This window comes from Piliocolobus tephrosceles, chromosome 3, assembly GCF_002776525.5.
Source record: "Piliocolobus tephrosceles isolate RC106 chromosome 3, ASM277652v3, whole genome shotgun sequence".
In the NCBI taxonomy this organism is placed as follows: Eukaryota; Metazoa; Chordata; class Mammalia; order Primates; family Cercopithecidae; genus Piliocolobus; species Piliocolobus tephrosceles.
The window spans coordinates 123,844,134-123,862,788 of NC_045436.1; positions in this window are offsets into that span (position 1 = coordinate 123,844,134).

The following is an 18,655-nucleotide window of genomic DNA, read 5'->3' on the forward strand; positions in this document are numbered from 1 at the left end:
ATAAACTTAACTTTGTTAGACCAGAGCTATTCCACTATTGATAGACAACTTAGCCTTAAACAGTAAGTAGCGAACATAGTGTTTTTCACAATTCTGTACTTTTATAAAGAAGAAGTATTCATGGAAAGAATATTATTTGTGGTAAAAAAAATAAACAACTTTTAAAATGATTTATCTGTACTTAAAAACACAAAAAATTGATGCTTTACATTTTCATAAGAATATTATTTTAGCCACATATATATTATCATAATCTAATAATGTTAAAAGAAAATGCTTTGGCAAGTCTTTACATGTACCTCCTGATACACAGAGACGGTAATATGCATTAGAATATAAATCTGGAATAAAAATGATGCTATAAGAAAGAGCTTCCTTAAAACTATGTTTTCAAAATAGACAGCTTTGGTCTCTGCCTGTAATACAGGAAAGAAACTGAAATGTTTTGTAATAAATTACATGAAATTCAAGTCAGAGAAATTAAACTTGGATGAGATATAAAGAACAGAAAAAAGGCCAAGAACACAGTAGTACAAAATTTATCTTCATGACACGGTGACAACTAGTTATCTTTTCCTCGTACCACATGATATGGTTTGGCAGTGTCCCCACAAATATCATCTTGAATTGTACTTCCCATAATCCCCACATGTCATGAGAGGAACCAGGTAGAGATCATTGAATCATGAGGGTAGCTTCCCCCATCCTGTTGCCATGATGGTGAGTTCTCACGAGATCTGATGGTTCCATAAGGGGATTCCCCCTTTGCTCAGCACTTATTCTTTCCCCTGCAGCCTTGTGAAGAGGTGCCTTCTGTCATGATTGCAAGTTTTCTGAGGCCTCCCCAGCAATTCAGAACTGTAAGTCAAATAAATGTCTTTCCTTTATAAATGACCCAGTCTCGGGTACTACTTTATACTGATATGAGAACAGATTAATGCACCACATAAAACTCATCTTCTGTGCATAAAATTGAGCAAATATATAAGACTTTGAACATCTAAATTACAATTTGATACTAGAGTTTGTAATTACATTTACATATATACATATATATATATATGTTTTTTTGTTTGTTTTTTTTTGTTTTTTTTTTGTTTTTTTTTTTTTTTTTTTACCGGAGACATTAGAAAATAGTATAAAATAGGAGTATTTGGAGGGTTTTCAGCAAGATAGACTTAGATACTGATTTTATTATAATTATAAATATATAAAACTTTCTAAGAAAATGTCACGTTTACAGAAATTCTTGGAGTTATCCACACAAATCAATTAAGAGATGCTCATACTGGGTGTGTTATATACAATCATTATTTTTCATTACTAATTCTGCTTTTTAAAGACCTAAAGGATAATAATTTAATAATAAAGTAAGTTTTGATTATTATTAACTGCCAGGTGTTCTTCTAAACATTTGTATTAGGGGCTTTGTAACAACTGTCGGAATCAGTTACTTTTGTAGGTACGAAAAAAAGGTATAGTGAAAAATAATTTGCCCAAGAACACTTGGTGGTGGAGCTAGTATTTGAATCTAGTGAGTCCAACTCCCAAACTCATCCTTTAAACCTCTTCTTCTAATGTCCAGTTCAGTTTGGTTTTATTCTATTTTTGTCCATCTTACTCTATTACCCTGAATAGAGTCGTCTTTTTTTTTTTTTTTTTTTTTTTTTTTTTTTTCCTATCACATCCCCTTTACTTGCCCAATTTCCACAGAAGATCTGAAGGATCATGCAAAGGAGCAGGTGTAGGAATGAGTCACTCTGCAGATTTCTATCTCTGAGACTGTTCTTCCATTTATTTTTCTTTTTGGTCACTGAATTTATTATTGCGTTTTTTTTCTTTCTTTTAAAAAAATCATTCTGTGTATTTTACTTATTTTACATTGAATCAAATATTTATTCAAAATCTTCCCAGATACTATACGGTGTGACAGAATAATCACTCAATTCAATCTTGTGTCTTAATGGTAATATAATTCACAAAATATTATGTACTGGTTATCTAGCAAAAAATGAAAGATTATTATTCAAATAGAAAAGTTGAGATTATTATTCGTAGACCATAATTATATTCATGTCTAAGAAATAAATATTTTCCTTAATTTAAGACCTTTAAGGTTGATAAATTTGAACTGAAAAAAATGCATTAAAAAGGTAAAATTTGGTGTGGTTCTATCTGCAGTGGTTTATATCTCAGTTCTTAAAAAGTGAACCAAATAACATACAAATTTATCTATAAAGGATGAGATAGTATATATTGTATACTTTGTGGATCATATGCTCTGTCACAATTGCTCAACTCTGCATCTAGGAAACCAAGCATAGTCTCTAAGAGTTAAATAATTATTGATACACACATTTTTCTGTCCAAGCAACCACACAGTGGAGAAACTTAATAACTAAGAATATGTATATTATTTAGGGAGAGCTGATCTTCTACTTCAGTGACTTGCCTTTACAGGACACATGCATGCCTGCCCCTTAAATCTATTAACTCATGGTGGAACATCCAAGAAGAAAAAAAATAAACTACAAGATAATCTTCTAGACATAGCTTTTGGTGCATGCACTTGGAGATACATACATTTTGGTTGTGATTTAGGAAATTTTGACACTTTGACATAATGCAGAAAGGGAAAAAACTGGCAAAACATTTTAGTAAAACTATGATTAGATTTTATTTTTCAATAAGGACTGCAATCCCTTTCATGTTTTATATCTAAAATGCATTCAAATGTAAGAAAAGATGATTTATTTTTTATAATGGCTGTTCAGTTTATTTTTCATGGCTAAAAAATCAAAGCAAACAAGATCTGAAAAACGAAATCTAGCTTTTTTCTCAGATAGTTGGAATTTTTTTTCCCCTTGCATATACCATTAGGAAAATGACAGCAATTTGATAAAATATTTCTTTGGGAGTAATTCATTTATGAAGATGTCAGAAACATACAAGTTTCTGTATGTTTTATTTTAGGTTTTAAATAGGGCTCTGTTTTTATTTATTTATTTTCAAAAGATTATTTATTTTCAAATATCATATGCCAATGGTAGAGCACAGCAAAAGACTGTCAGATTTAACATTAGTAATTTTGACCCAATTTTGCAAACCTTTTCCTATTTCTAATAGTAATTCTAACACCTATCAAGTTGTTCCAACTCTTTTAATATCACATATATATTTAGTCATTTAATGAGATGGCATGTGTCCGTCTCCAATATAACAAGGTTACCTAGTGACATAATTATAATTTCGTATGTATGATTTATTAACTTCAGCTTTCTTGAATTCAGTTTCCAGTAATGTGATATAAAGTAGTTGTATTCCCATGATATACCCAGAGTATGGTAGGAGAGTCTTACTAAGAAGGACCATCAGACTAAGAAAGACCAGCAGATATTTTCTTTCCACAAATCCAAAGGCTATTTTTCAGTCATCAGTTTTTTGTTTGCTTGTTTGTTTTTGTCGTTTAGCACTTTTGACAGCCGGAAATACTCCCTCTCTCTTGAAATAATTGTCTTTTATGCTGTGTTGATTTTTCTCTTTTAGCTGTTTTCCTGATTCCTTTACAGGTTTATTTTCTGCTGCACAGCTACAAAATGTTGAAGTTTCTTAACCATGGTATTAATGTATGTTCTCCACATTAGCAGTATCAGCAACAACTTCCAACTTGTTGAAAGTACAAATTCTGGGTTCCCGTCACAGACGTAAAGAATTACAAACTCATAATGGAAGCCAGATATCTGTAGTTTAACAAGTGATCTGAATTATTCTGATAAACACTAAAGTTTGAAAATTACTTTTCTCCATTATTGTCACTTTACTTCATATTCTCATTTCAATTCTACTCAGATAAAACCATTTTCTTTTCTTAAAGTGGGATTCAAACAAAATTTACCTATAAAGGATGAGATAGTATATATTGTATACTTTGTGGATCACATGCTCTCTGTCACAGTTGCTCAACTCTGCATCTAGGAAACCAAGCACAGACAACATGTAAATGAATGAGTGTGGCTGTGTTCCAATATAACTTTATTTAGCCACCCTGAAATTTGAATTTCATATATAATACTTACGCTTGGTATAAAATATTATTCTTTTTTGATTTGTTCTATCATTTGAAAGTGTAAAATACCATCTTAACTCAGCTTGTAGGATATACAGAAGCGGGCTTGTGGTTCACCAGATTTAGCCCAGAGGCCATAGTTTGCCCATCCCTGCTTTAGAGTTCTGCTACTTGTGATGGTTAATTTTGTTAAATGTCAACTAGGCAAGGCTGTGGCACCCACTTTATAATTAAACGTCAGTCTGAATGTTGCTGTGATTGACCTTGAAATTAGCAGAGTTTGAGTTAAACTGATTACCTTCCATAATATGGGTGGGCCTTGTCCAGTCAGCAGGAGACCTTAGAGAAAACATTGAGGTCTTCTAAAAAGGAAGAAATTTTGCCTCCAGATGGCTGTTTGACTCAAGACTACAGCATTGATTCTTACTAGAATTTCCAGCCTGCCTTATGAATTTCTGACTTGCTAACCCCCACAATCACGAGTCAAATTCTTAAATTATCTCCCTCTCTCATTATTTATATGTATATATAATATATGTGTGTGTATATATGTATATATATATGTGTGTGTATGTATATATATATGTTTAACCTCTTACAAAAAGTCTGTCTTTGTAGACAGATAGATATAGATAGATTTATATACATATGTATGGGGTGCTGAAATATATATAGAGAAATATATATTATATAGAGAGAAATATATTTATTGTACGTGTGTGTATATATGTATATATACATAGAGAGAGAGTGAGAGATAATCTCTGTCTTTCAGTCTCTCTCTCATGTAGACAGAGAGAGATCCTATTGACTCCATTTCTCTAAAATGGCAGAATGTATTAGTAGACTGCTTACTAATGCACTATTCAAATGTGGTCTGTGATCTAGCAGCATCAGTACTACCAAAGAGCTTGATAAAAATGCAGAATCTTAGGCCCCACTCTGGACCTGCTGACACAGAATTTACATTGTAGCAAGTTTCCTGGTGATTTGTGTGCACATGACAATTTTAGAAAGTTTGAATTACTTTTCTGAGCTTAAAAGTAAACATTTCTTAGTGTGGTTTTATTAGGCTAATAGCTATCTCCTCTACTTGGTTCTAAGTATATGAACATAGAATTGCATTTTAAATAACCAGCCTAGTTTGTGGCCCAAATTAATTGAATATCCCAGCCCTAAAAGCCAATATGAACACAATAACAATTAATATTAGGTAGTACAGGATACAAGATTAATTCAAATTCAGATTATATTCACTTTACCACAACTGTGTAATATTTCAAGTCCCTTAATTTTTATTTATGTATGAGGTTAAATTTTACTTACCTGGGAACTGGTAGATTACTAAAGTGACCCAAAATGAGATGTAAACAAAACTATCATTCAGAAGAAAGTGCACATTTTGCAATCCATATTTACAAAGAACACATAGGTAACAATTAACCACTCGTGTTTAATTTTCCACTCTAAGATTAAAAGATATTAACCACAACAAACTTCCTTGCTTTGTCTCCCCATTCCAATCTCCCCAGGATATTCTATGAAAATACATATTAAACCTACAGTTTTGCTTCATCTCAGTTTCTTGCTGTAATTTTTTTGTCTGTTTTATAATGAAGAATATATGTACCCGATTTTCTTTGATGTATTAACCGTGATGCCCTCATAATTTATTTAATGGAGTAGGTTCTTATCTAGTGGAGTACGTACTTCGGGATTTAACCAGCCCCAATAAGACAGTGGATGCATTTATACCAATAATCAATCTTCTTTCTATAGTTTTATCTGTAGGCTCAGATACCTTAACAATATGCAACCTCATACAACAACTTGGTAAGACATTCAGGAGCCGATTATGTGATCTCTGGACATTATGGTCTAACTTCATCATATATATTTTAGTAACTGGGTTTTCAGACAAACATATAGTGACAACTCAGAAAAGAAACAATCAAATTGCCGTGATACTTTGATTAATATGCTAAGATTGTCTATCATAGACAGGAGTAGAACCTAAAAAACTCATGTAATCTTTTAAAAATGTATTTTAATTAAATTAGGCCATGTTTCTCTAATTGCTATAATAATTTTGACTAAAAACACTAAAAAGAGAAAACTCAATCAAAAGGAAAATTCTCTAAAGGGTGATCTATAATAAAGTCTACATTTTCTGCCTGTGCATTAAAACAACAACAACAAAAACAGTCATAGAAGAAGAGATACTCAGATCTACTTACTGGAACACAGTAATAGAATAAGCATGAAACCTGATTTAAAAAGCTTTTAAAACTCTACTCATTTTTCTTTGTCATTTTTAATGTAATACTAAAGAATATATTTAGTTTCCACAATGGATAGTTATTAAAAGTAAGGAAATTAAAGTTTTCTCTGTCATAAGGGGGTAGATGTGTTGTCTTTTCAGCAAAATTAATCAGCCTGTGTTGAAATTTGTTTCACAACCACACCAACTATGAGAGATAGGTGGGTGGCTTAATGATCTCCACTATTCCTTTTTCATCCATCAAGTGTCTCCTCTGTTACCCTTTTTGGTTTTTGTTTGTTTTTGGTCTTTGTGGCATAGTCAAGCATTTTTATAAAATGGTGCTACGATAAATAATATACTTTCAAAATTTGCTGTAAAATGTAATGATGATTTTCAATTGAGTAAAGAAAATATTTTTTCAAATAAATATAAATGAATATTAAGGATGATAATATATTAAAGTCTAAGCATATAAAATAATCAGGGAAGTAGAAATTTAACACAGAGTATGTTTGAAGAGAAAGCAGTTAATTGCTTTGTTCACATTATCCTTTAAGTTTATATAAAGACTGAAGAAAATAAATGGGTCCAAAAACCTTGCTCTTATTTAACAAACTAGGAAGAAACATGTAATCATACAAAAAGGAATGAATGCCCCCATGGACAACCCTCAAGGAATGGAGGACAGGAACTAGTCAATAGGTGTCCCAGCTTCTCAGAGACAATCTACCCATTCACCTTCACCCTTGCCTTCCTTTGGAATCTTCCAGCAGTAGCCTAAGAAATTGCTGGAAGCATCTCCTTAACTTTGCTTTTGGTATTATTCTTATAGATTGATAAAATAGTTTTAATGGAGAAAACTTCAATTACTTTTGCACCAACCTAATCAATCTATTGGCTTTTGTTTTGCTGAATATATCCCTTGCAATATAATTTACTTTAAATCCTTACAAAAAATATACAGCTTAATTATTATTTTTATCCATATTCAACATTTTTTCTGATGTATATCGAAAGATCAAAAAAATCCTAAAAATAAATTTTTATAAAAGATTGTCATGTGAGTACCATACACCTATTGAAGCCTAAATATTAAATAGTTAGGCAAATTCTAAACATGATTTTCAAGTAAACCTGAATTTAAACTTAGTTATTGACACAGTTATGGACTCTATTTAAAAATGTCTTCAAATTTCTGTACGGTGAATAAAGTCGTCAGAAACATATATGTCTCCCTCGTCCTCACAGTAGTCGACTCCTGCGGGGCTGTCACAAGGCCAATAAAAGAGTGACCTCAGGGATATGAAAGTGGAGACACTTCAAGGTCTCTCCAAAGATTTGGTCTCAGAACACTTGGAATTGGCTCATGTAAGCAGCCATATCACAAGTGCTTTGAAAAAATAACTCCAACAAAGTGGCTACACATTTACAGAGAAAATATTTTTTTGTTACATGCTAATACAGCAAATCAATCCTTGAAAATGACCAGGAATCTTGACTTAAGTGATCTTTTTATTTAGACAGTGACTCTCAAAAGCCTCTAAGGAAAACAGGCTAACTCTAAGTAACCTTGCACACTTTTTTTTTGCTATATTTACTTGGTTTTTAATCTCTTTTATTTTCCTTATATCTAAAGTGGAGATGATGCTTGCTAAGGTTTTTACCAGCTAGAAAACAGGTAACTTTAGAACAGTTCTCCTCTTCCTTAGAGGACCCAAGAGGTCCCAGGGGTGAAGACCCAATCCCTAACCAGAGAAGTCCACTTCTGTCATATTATTGGTATCTGTCTCTTCTGGATAAGCTAGGAAATACACGATTTTGTGATATGTGTCAAATACAGAGCAGCAAATTTTATCTTTGTATTATTTATCTTTAGCTTATCATATATTTAAACACATCCTGCGCAAAGTATATTTTTTTCTAGAAATTGCTTTCATTGTTTAAGTACATGTTTATAAAACTCATTGGAAACAATGGGATAAAATACAGAGATTAAGTGACATTAGCAAAATTATATCTAGCCTAGACGTTTAGTAAGAAAGAATATAAACAAAGAATATAATTTCCTTTCATTTACTATACTGTAGGTGACAACTTAACCACAGTAAATATTTCTTTGGATAAACTACTATACAAAGGTTTTATGTTTCTTTTGAGGATCTTAAAAAGGATTCCCTCAATTTCTGTAATTTTTTTTTTTTTTTTTTTCCTGTTCTCACCTTTCTTTTTCTACCTATACTACTTTAATTTAGCCTTTGATGGCCTGGAACATGTGCAATTACAAATGCTTCTTAACCACTTTATTGGTCTTTAATGTATTTTATTTCTAATTGCCTCTCAGCCACTGAATAAATCTTTTAACTGCACTCATGAGGTTAATCAACTTGTAAAAAAGTTTAACATTTCTTCACCACCTACAAATATATTCCTAATCAATAAATAATACTTAAGACCCTTGCCATTTGGCTTCAGGTGATTATTGTTTCCCCCCTTCACATTTCTAATACATATTTCTAGCTATTCAACTACATTAGACAGCTTGTAATTTCCTTAAAATTTTTGTATATATTTCCATTCATCCATATGATTCCCTTTTATTCCGAGTATCATCCTCATTCTAAAGCTAGAATAATAATGTCTCAATCTCATCTGGTGAACTTACTTCATACTTTGGAGAGAAAATTGATGTAATTATTTAAGAACTGCCCACTGGCCAGATGGGGTAGTTCAATCATGTAATTCCAGCATTTTGGGAGGCCGAGGTGGGAGAATTACTTGAGACAGGAAGTTTGAGACCAGCCTGGCAACATTGTGAGACTCCTGTCGCTACAAAAAAAAAATTATAAAATGGCCAAGCATATTGGCATTCACTAGTAGTCCCAACTACTCAGGAGACTGAGGGGGGATGATTACTTGAATCCGGGAGGTCAAGGCTGCTGCCATGAGCCGTCATTTTGCCAGTGTATTCCAGCCTGGGCAACAAAGTGAGTTCTTGAAAAAAAAAGAAGGAGAAGGAGAAGGAGAGAGAAAAAAAAAAAAAAAAAAAAAGAAAAGAAAAGAAAATAGAAAAAAGAAAAGAACTGCCCACCATTGTATTTGTTAATTTATATATTTTTCTAACCATGTCCAATAAATTAGGTGTTTATGCTCCTATCCAAATCTAAACCCTCCCTTGTGCTCCAGAGCCTACTCCTTTATTCTTTTTCAAGCTCTTTGCATCAAAGCTTGAGAAAGAGGTCTTATTCTATTTCTAGTCTGATTCATAATTTTCTCCCTCTTTTCTGTGTCATTACATTAGCGTTAAAAATGTAACCCATTTACAGTACGTAAGTTGCAAAGCTCTGCATCTAGTCTGTTGTATGACTCTAAGCTTCCTGACTCATATATTAAATTTCCTAAATACTTTAATGTAAATGATGCATATAATGACTCCTCTTTGTTGCAAAGAAAACTAAAGAGACATAGAGCATATTTTAAAATTGGAGGCTATTCACCCAAAATAAATGAATAATTCTGCAGCATGATAAACAAAAACAAATGTTGACATGGAATTAAAAAGCAAATATTGACATATAATTTTCTGAACATTAAGAAAATAGATTTGGAAGTTACAGCAGTTGATGGGGAATACAAAAAATTACAATTTGCCAAATTGACTTTCTAATATAACTTGTTTTAAGAACTATTTTACTTAATAATTCAATGGTATTCATAGCAAAATAATTTTCTCTACTTGCCTGTGATCCTCATTTCAACTTGAAAATATGAAAGATTGTTTTATTTTATTTTATTTTATTTTTTTGAGACACAGCCTTGTTCTATCACCCAGGCTGGAATGCAATTGTGCAATATCGTCTCACTACTACAACCTCCGCCTCTCCCAGATTCTAACCATTCTCTAAGCTCTCCTAAGTCTCTAAGACTACAGGTGTCTGCCACCACACTCGGCTAACTTTTGTATTTTTAGTAGATACACAGTTTCACCATACTGGCCAGACTGGTCTCAAACTCCTGGCCTCAAGTGATCTGCTCAATCCCAAAGTGCTGGGATTACAGGTGTCAACCACTGCACAGGGTCTAGCTGAATATTTTATTAAGTGTAATATATTCTCATTTAGACCTTCATGTTCTAAACAATTGGAAGATTTACCATGTCTAGTGATAAGTGATTATATTTTTATATCAACAAGTGTTAAAGGTTTGCATTTTAAAAGGTAAAATCAAGACTCATATATTAGTACAAATTATTCATGAGTCAAATATTTTATTTTACTGAGTAACTGATAAGGGAACCAGCAAGATGATAAAACTGATTCAAGAGATTCCAAAGCATGCATTTTTTGTATATCTAGGTAACTGTATTTACCATAAAGAATCAAGAATGCTGAAATAAATTGTCAAATATATGCACAACTGTTCAGTGTAAAAAGAAAGTAAAATGTAATGTTTGAAATCATTTTTTTCCAGCATGGTAGGTTGGTATGGGAGAAATCAATCACATCTCAATCAAACATAATTAATCTTCATCTCTGTGAACACGAAAAGGTTTGCATCACCATCAGCCTTCCACATTCCTTTCCATACAGTGTTGCACAATAGGCCTCTCAAAACAATGAAATTCACAAACCTCTATAAAATCAGGTACCCCAACTCCCCATGAGCAACACAGCATTCCAGGCAAAAGATACCAGTAATAATTTCTTCATTTCAAAGTTTTTCACTGTTTTTTCTGATACACACATGTTCTCTAGAGGTGACAGCCTATGAAGACTCACTCATGGAAGAAAACAAGAAAATAAAAAAAAAAATTATCTTTGATGCTTAATTTTCAGATAGACATACAATTATTGAAACAAAACTCTATCAAACTCATCCTAAATTTGCTATAAGCAGAGCAGATTGCCAGACTGGAAATTTTTTTGAAAATTCCTTCTTCTATGTCTGTCTATATACATGCCAGAAGGAAAACATATTACTTATGATATTATCATTAAAATATAAAGTAACAAAACTCTTCATTTTAGTGATTAGCACTAGCAATTTTTAATGTAAAATGTATATTACATTTCTGAAAAATTATTTAAAGACATATAGAAAAAATCGTAACTCTTTTCATTTCATGTTTCATGTCTTTAAATTTTGAAAACACTAATTTAACTCACAATTAAATTATCGGCAACTACAGAGAATAAGACCTGACTTTACATAGAAATAAGTTTTTTTAAATTTAGTACTCATTTGTTTCTGATCAGAATCCAGTGAGATAAATCGGAACAGATCATATAATTTTTACAAAAATAGTACATTTACATCAGTTTCTAAAATGATATTATTAGTTGCTAACATTCAGGTAGGGCTCAAATGAGAATTCTATATTGTTTTCCATGGATTTTTTTTTTTTTTTTCACGCCAAAGATAAATCTTTCATTCTCCTTCCTTTTTTCCTTTTTCTTGTAATGTGAACCCTTTCAGTGGGCATTAACCTCCCTGAAACCATTAAGCCTTTTGTATTAATTCACACAGCTGAAAAGTCTAGATGGTTCAGTGGTGAAAAAGACTCATATCTGTGTCCTATTGTTTTTCCATCGGGATTATTAATACTATAAGAAAATTGCTCACAAAGGTATTCTTCTCCTTACTGCATTTTAATAAGCTGCTTATGCTAAGCAGGTGTCTGCCATTGTTGTGCTCTTAAGAGGGGTACACACATCTATCCAAAGGATAAACAGGTGACTCTGCTTCAGCTGAGTCATTTACACATCTCTATAAAATATGTATGACCAAATTTACATATCAATGTAAATAGCAATAGTTAGATGCTACTTTTGACTTGTCTTGAGAGATAAAAGTAAGACAGATACTAGGGATTTAGAAAGATTATACTGAAATTCTCATTAAAATTATACAATACAGGTGAGAAAGTAAAATGCATACAGATTTTTAGAAATATTTTAAACATTTTGAACTCCAAAACTATGGAACATTTCTCTCAGTAGTACACATTTAATGTGCTTGAATTCTAGGCTATCACTGGGGAAAACATCAGGCAGAAGTATCTTGAAAATTCTGAGATTTACATGAAATTGGTAGTAGCAGTGTTGGAGGATAATCTATCAGATTCAGGCTTTGGCTTTTTTTTTATTTTTATCATACGAGATAAATACTATGTTTTAGCCTGAGAAATACTAAAATCCCTCTCCAGAATTGGAGAACAGTAATTATAACCAGTAACTGGACTTTATCATTTGGCTGTACAAAGGGCAATATACTCTTACTTAATATGTTCAGCTGGAGCTTGTGAAAAATGCACAAACAGCCATTTAACGAGATGCTTAGGTCATCCATATGCACACTAAACTTTGAGAAGCTGCTCTAAATGCTTCAGGCCTTCCAAGCAACTTTTAAATACTGCAACATTCCCCAATTCTGAAACACTGCAACATTATCACAGCATATTTTAATATGAAAAAGATACTCATCCAAAATAATTGAAAACTGTGCCTCTATTCTACCACCATAATGATTTTATTAAAAGATCAACCAGATGATCTTGCTGTTCAAATACGTGTAATAGTTTCCACTATCTCTCTAACATAAAATCCAAATCCCTGGCATATAAGGTCTATGATGACCTGGGTATAGTCCAATCACATCACAGTCATATGCAAATTTGTTCTCTAGACCTATAAAACATCTGTAATTTTTGTAACTCTTATGATATTCCTTGCCTCTGCACACTTTGTATACTCATTCTTTTGGTTGGAATGTAATCCCTCCTCAGCCCCTCCTTTTCAATTTGATGAACTTTCTATTAAGCATACCCACCATGATACCCTAGTTGATATTTTAAACTGTCCTTACGACAACATTTAACTTGTATTTCTATGAGACTCCCCTTTGGAACTCCAGTGTACGTATACATATATATGTTCAAATCTGATTCACACTCTAGATCTGGAGAGCTTGTAGAAAGGAAAGTTATTTCATTCACCTTTATATTCTTATAGGAATTTATGTGTAATAATTGATGAAAGAATAAAAGAGCATTCAATAACTTCCAGTTTTTAAATATTCATATTTAGTCTTAGAACAGCGTATCATGATAATTGAAAGGTCAAATATAATATTTATATCACTGATAGAGAATCTGGATATAACCTTTCAAGAGTAAACTATATCAACTTTCCCACTCTTTAGAAACTTAAAAAAAGAGAGAGAAAAATGATGCATCTGGTTTATGTCATCCAACTTTTATCTGTACAAGAATTTGAACGTATATTGCAGCAGAAAATCTTACCCTACCCCGTTGTTGGATTATCTCTTGTTCATAAAGTATACATTACCTTCATAAACAATATACAGACATCATGAGGGAAACCAAAGTCTACTTCCTGATGAATGCCAAAGATGAGGAATTGAAATCATTTTAAAGACTCTTTCAACCTTAGTATTATATTGTTCTATAATAAAATATAGATAAATAATTTGCTTTGCTTAAAGGTAGAGTAAATACAGAAAGAATAAAAAGAGAAATGCTTAGGACACAAACGATTTAACCCATTAATTTCCATAACATCTCATATATGTGTGTGTGGGGGGGGGGTCTGTGTGTGTGCGTGTATGAACATTTGAATGGGTGTAGTTTTCAGGACAAATTACAAAATTGTAATGGGGCTATATCTATGTATAGTACACTATTATAGGCTCAATGGGTTAGAATGTGTGATGAGCCAATGAGATTTTTACTATTTCTTAGAATATTTGTCTTCTTTTCAGTTCAAAACTGAATTTGATAACTAAAATATCCCTTCTTTTCTTTAACAGGATTACCAAATGTTATGTTTACTCTTTCTATCTATTATTTATTTATTCACGCATTCATTTTTTATTACTTACAAGTAGTTGAGAACTCTATGAAAAATAAATTTGTTAGTGTGAGGACAATATTGGTACAAGTAAATAAAAGTAGGTTGGATCTGGAGTAAAAATTGTATGTATAGTAAAAGTGAGAGCAGAGACTGGAGAAGGAAGCTGACTGTAGATGACAATTTGAGGAATTAATATTTATGAAGAGATGCTTTCCCCCCCCAGTAAAGGAAAAACGCTCAATGTGGTCTAGCTTTTCTATCTCTGTAACCCTAGCATTAAGCGTGGTTTTAAACATGAATCTGAGCATTCCACTTCTTCTACAGTTCTGAGAAAGTAGTAGCTGTTATTATTTCCAACATTGTTTTTCATTACCTCTATTTTTTCTATGAAGTTTCATATTAAATACATCCTATAATATATCATATTTCATAGTTTTTCTTAACTTTTTTTATGTAGGATAATTTAATTGTGATAAGATTCTCTTAAATTGGATTTGTTTACATTGATCTTTCAGCTTCTTCATTTGTTAGTTGTTTTCTGTAATTTTTATTAGAAATGATATTTTTATCTTCTAAGGTCTAACAATAATATACATTTGTTACTATCTCTTTTTGCTTTCATTTTCCACCAAGGCAATTTCCTTCATTATCTCTCAGAAACCCCCACACATTTTTTTCTGTAAAGACTTTATGTTTTTAAAGCATCTTTAGGTTTTGCATAAGCAAAAATATTAAGAGACAATTATAGATTTTTTTATATATCGATTGCTCTCACTCATTTCCCATATTATCAACTTCCCCACTAGAGTGGTCCATTTTTTACAACTGATGAATCCACACATTATTACACAATGGACTAAAGCTTATGTCTTCCCAATATTCATATGTTGAAATCCTAATCCCCAAGGTAATGGAATTGGGAAGCAGGTGCTTTGGGAGTTGATTAGGTCATGAAGGCAGAGCCCTCTTGATTGGGATTAATGCTCTTATAAAAGAGACCCTAAAAGGCTAGTTTCTAAACTACCAGGTGACCACAGCGAGAAGGCATCATCTATGAGCAAAAAGGTGACTATCACCAGACATAAAATCAGTCATCACCTTGGCTGTGAACTACCCAGCCTCTGTAAAAATAAATTTTGGTTGTTTATAAGCTGCCTAATTTATACTATTTTGTTATAGCAGCCTGAATGAATGAATGAATGAAGATAATTATCATGTAAAATCAATAGTTACAATAGGTTTAGCTCATGAAATAGAATATTCTTGGGTTTGGTCAAATATATAATGACATATATCTTCCATTACATTATTATATACAGCACTTTCACTACCTTGAAAATCTGAACTTCTCCTATTTATCCCTGTCTGCCTCTAACCGTGGGAAACCACTAATCTTTTTGCTATCTCCATAGTTTTACCTTTTCCAGAATGCCGCACAGTTACCATCACAAAGCATGTTGACTTTTCAAATTGGCTTATTTCACTTAGTATTACGCATTTAAGTTTTCTCCATGTATTTTCATGGCTTAATAGCTCACTTCTTTCTAACACTGAAAAAGGCTTATTGCCTGTATGTACTGTAGTATATTTATCCATTTACCTACCAAAGGACATCTTAGTTGCTGCCAAGTTTTGCCCATTAAAAAAAAAAAAAAAAATCTGCTATAAACCCCTGCGTGTGGATATATGTTTTCAACTCTTTGGGGTAAATATAAAGGACCACAACTGTTGGATCATATGGTAAGAGTATATTTAGTTTTGTAGTAATCTGCAAAGTTGTCTTCCAAAGTAGTTGTACTAATTTGCATTCCCTCCAGCAATGAATGAGAGTTCCTGCTCCGTCACATCCTCACCAGAATTTGGTGGTGTTAGTGTTCCTAATTTTGGCCTTTCCAAAAGGTGTGTTGTTTTACCTTGTTGTTTTTTTTAATTTGAATTGTCTTGATGACATATGATATGGGATATCTTTTCATATGTTTATTTACCATCTGCTTATCTTCTTGGGTGAGATATCTTGTGAAGGTTTTTGGCTTATATTTTAAACAAGCTGTCCTTTTTCTTATTGTTGAGTTGTAAATGTTCTTTGCATATTTATCAGACTTGTCGACTTGTCTTTTAGACACATTTTCTCTCAGTCAGTGGCTTGTTTTTTTTTTTTTTTTTTTTTCATTCTCTTGGCAGTCCCTTTTGCAATGCAGAATTTTTCTATTTCAGTGAAATCCAGGTTATCAGTTCTTTCTCTCATGGATCATGCCTTTGGTATTGTATCTAAACAGTCATTACCAAACTCAAGGTTACCTAGATTTTCTCCATGTTATCTATTATCTATAAATTTTGATTTTTTTGTTTTATATTTAGGTCTTTCATTCACTTTGAGTTAATATTTATGAAGAGTGTAAGGTCTGTGTCTAGATTATTATTATTATTATTATTATTATTATCATCATCATCATCATTATTATTTGCATGTGGGTATTCAAGTGTTCCAACACCATTTGTTGAAAAAACTATTTTTTTTTTTTCATTACATTAAGGCAATTGCAGGAGCAAAGCATCCAGTTTGGGACAGTTGGCAGTAATAGCTGAGGTTTTCAGGTGTAGTAACCACTATGATTTTCTGTCTACTTCTTCTCCAATATCAAATGTTGAGTTACATAGAGTACCCTCTCTTGTTTTGAGATCTGTTCTGAATATATTTGTAAAACTCTTCTCTGTTTTGCTTTGGGTTTCCTTAGGAAGCTCAGTTCTCTATTTTTAAACCAGAAGTACAGTTTCAAACACACAGTTTTGCAACCTGACACTATCTAGGAAATTGAAATATGCATCTTTTAAATTTGGCCTTGAAAAATAGATTTGTGTATTATATGCTAGGATGGAGTAGAAAGGGGCAAAATTCAGCTAGAGAAACTTCCTTTAACAATTCATGGAAGTAGAATCATAATATATATTTAGAAAATACTGGTAGTATACTGACTGTATAATAGGATTCAGGACAGAAACAAAAAACAAGAATAAAAACAGAGCATTGTTTCATATTACAGAAGGTATGTAGTAACTGTATACAGATATTAAACTGTATGTGTTAACAAATATGAAGACTTTTAAATGTTCAGTTGTTGGGATGATAAATTATTCAGTGTTCTCCAGAGAAGCAGAACCAGCAGGATGTTTTGTTTGTTTTTTAAGAATTTGCTCACACAGTTTTGCAGGAGTGGTTAGTCCAAAACCTGAGGGGATAGGATAGCAATCTGGAAAACCAGGAAGAATTGCAGTTTGAGTCAAAAGGCAGTCCAGTGGCAGAATTCCTTCTTGCTCAGCAGAAATCAATCTTTTTACTATTAAATCCTTCAGCTTATTAGATGCGGCCCAACCACATTATGGAGGGTAATCTACTTCAAAGTCCACTGATGTAAATATTAATCTGATCCAGAAACACCTTCACAGAAATATCCAGAATAATGTTTGACTAAATATCTTGGCATCTGTGTGCAGCCAAGTTGGCACAAAAATTAATCATCACAGTCCACCTTTTGCCAACTTGGCACTTATCCATATTTCTTTAAATATACTTAATCTCAAAATTGTATTATTTTTATAACAAAAGAAGGAAGAAATACTCATAATTATTATAGTCTCCTTTCTGTAATATAGTCATCACAAGGCTCTAGCTGGTATTCCTAAAAGTCTTACTCCATGATGCATTAGTTCCTTCACCTTTATCTAGCACCTCAGTTGGTTGTGGTTCTTCACCTGGTGGGATGACCCAAGCCTTAATTCCTGAAGGATCTAGGCTGTTAGTATTCCTGACTGGCCTTGGTTGTTTTAGTTGTCCATTGACTTTAGTCACAGGTAAGGTCATATTAAATGATGCCCTAAGGAATCTCCTATTTTCCCGACACCCTCTTCCCTACCTTATGATATAGCAGTCCAAATTATCATTGGTAGTCAGGATCAATCACTCCTGGAAGAACAGTAAGTCTCTTTCTTTTCTGTTAATTTAGATCTGTAAGAAGCCCTGATGTGGCCTGGTGTCATTCTCAACTTCTAATTCAATGAAATCATTATTGTGCCCCTGTATGGAAGAATTCATCCCTTTGGAAGTAAAGCCTCTAGACCAGCAGAGCATAGGTTTTTTTTTTTTTTTTTTTTGAGACGGAGTCTCGCTCTGTCGCCGGGGCTGGAGTGCAGTGGCCGGATCTCGGCTCACTGCAAGCTCCGCCTCCCAGGTTTACGCCATTCTCCTGCCTCAGCCTCCGGAGTAGCTGGGACTACAGGCGCCCGCCACCTCGCCCGGCTAGTTTTTTGTATTTTTTTTAGTAGAGACGGGGTTTCACAGTGTTAGCCAGGATGGTCTCGATCTCCTGACCTCGTGATCCGCCCGTCTCGGCCTCCCAAAGTGCTGGGATTACAGGCTTGAGCCACCGCGCCCGGCCCTAGAGCATAGGTTTATATAAACAG